Source organism: Acyrthosiphon pisum, chromosome A2 (genome assembly GCF_005508785.2).
Source record: "Acyrthosiphon pisum isolate AL4f chromosome A2, pea_aphid_22Mar2018_4r6ur, whole genome shotgun sequence".
NCBI classification, from domain to species: Eukaryota; Metazoa; Arthropoda; class Insecta; order Hemiptera; family Aphididae; genus Acyrthosiphon; species Acyrthosiphon pisum.
In genome coordinates this window covers 19,327,713-19,329,792 of record NC_042495.1, presented here as the reverse complement: position 1 = coordinate 19,329,792, position 2,080 = coordinate 19,327,713, and the positions used below count along the sequence as shown (strand labels likewise).

General features: G+C 30.2%; 1 long non-coding RNA gene across 1 annotated transcript; it reads right to left on the bottom strand.

Moving 5' to 3' along the window:
• On the bottom strand, window positions 1-535 carry LOC115034105. The gene is made up of 2 exons (XR_003839499.1): window positions 360-535; window positions 1-275 (listed from the first exon to the last, which is right to left on the bottom strand). It is a non-coding gene; the product is annotated as an uncharacterized LOC115034105 (long non-coding RNA).
• Between the last annotated feature and the right edge of the window lie 1,545 nt (window positions 536-2,080).

Here is a 2,080-nt window from a genome sequence, read left to right as displayed (position 1 = left end):
TAGATGCGATTTACTAGTCGTGCGCAGAGTAGTACCAATATTGCCGTGAATCACTAACATTTATTTTACTTCTCTATCCCAGACAAGTGGTTTGGATTATGTTTTGACACAGCCTCTGACCGTGTTAACTAATTTACTGAGCATTGTTTACCATCACTAATTGTGAAATGATTACCTACCGCAGATTCTATGCCAGGTAGAAATTATTGAGACGATCATTTAATTCGAACATTTTTAGCCGTTATTCCCTTCTATTTCATTGATTTTTTGGAAATCTATATTTGTGAACAAATTAGCAAATTAGACTGACTCCATATTATTAAGAAATATAATCACTACAACTAGAAAATAATACTTACAAATGAAAATGTACGTTATGTGGCGAGGCGATACTTTGGATGTTTTACTGAAAAGAATACACTTATCCATGGTGATTTTATATTAAATTGTATGAATAGAACTCTATACGACTGTCCTGTAGTCTGTATATTTTGTTCGAGTTTCAAATAATCGCGATTTGCGAGTGATTCAAATATTTTTAAGTCGGCATACGAAAAAATAATAATATTATGTTGTTATTTATTTGATAACAATTATTACTATCATAGTTCGTGGTACATATTATAGTGATAAGTCAGAATGATTATCAATTGGAGGTGGCGGGCATTAAATTTTACCGAAGTCCGAAACTTAGTGAACCAGGCTGCTCCACAACCCGCGATTTAAGAGGTAACACGGGCGTTTTACTGTCTATACAGTCTTATATAGCAATTTACGCTCTGAGTAATAAATTTTACTTCCCGTGTCTTTGTGCACGATAAGTAGTCGAAATAATGCTTCGCTTTTCATAATTTCCGCAATTATTACGTAATATTGGTTTCAGTTTTGCATGTACCTAAGTATACTCTAAGATAAATTGAAGTAAATAAAATGTTAAAAGAATTTGAAACCATAAAATTTTCAAAATATTTTGATTCATGTTGAGCAGTTTACCTATATTGGCATCATTATGTAAATAAATATTTTTAGTAAAACATGATAAATTAATTATTGCAAATGATAAATTCGTTTCACGTGATTTGCAATAAAATTTGAGATACCACGATTTAAGATATTATATAAAACCATGGTTGAAATACACCAGCTAATAATGGTTGTTTATTTCAACCCTGGATAAAACTGCTAGAGTCTGATAATAAAATAATAATATTCTCTCTTATTGATATGACAAATGTCAAATTTTAACATATTTTGTCAACAATAAACATTTTGAATTTTTTGAATTAATTTTTCTAGTGGCTATAGTCTTTTACGAGTTACGAGTTTATGACTATACTCTAGAGCAGTGATTCTCAACCTTTCTTTTACGACGACACCCTAATTTAGATACATAAACATAGCGACACAATTAAAATACGCTGTGGCTAGAGACCCGGACACCGGGTATTTAATGCGTAAATATTATATCCCCGGACATGTTGTGCGCATGCGCGGGGACTTGGAATTTCTGCGCGGCGTTATCAATGTTATCAGTTATCAGTGTTATCAGTTATCAGATTTAAATAAATACCTAATTATAGTAATAATAGTAATTATAGTAATTATAGTAATAATTTTTATAGTAATTATCAACTTATAATAATTATTATTCGCATACGAGTTGGATAACCTAACTTGCAAAATAATAAGTGCATGCTCTGGCGTATTAAAGGAAGGACTTTTAAAGGAAGAAATAACAAGACTCAAAACTTTTACAATTTATTGTTACCCTATAACCCAAGCATAGGTATGGTCTACTATTCTATTTTGTTATAATATTTGTCAGTACATTACATGTCATTTTCGTCATTTTCATATTAATAATTCATTTTTATATACAAAATCACATTACATTACAGTTAACACATAACACATTACACTATTATATATTGTACATTACATTTATTTTACAGCATTGAGAACAAAACCAATTGGCCTTTTTAGTCTTAGGTTTCCAGAACTTCTGTTTTATTTTGTGAATCAATTTTTCGTTGATTAGGTAAATGATTAAATAACACTTCAGATATTTCGTGGTTATGGA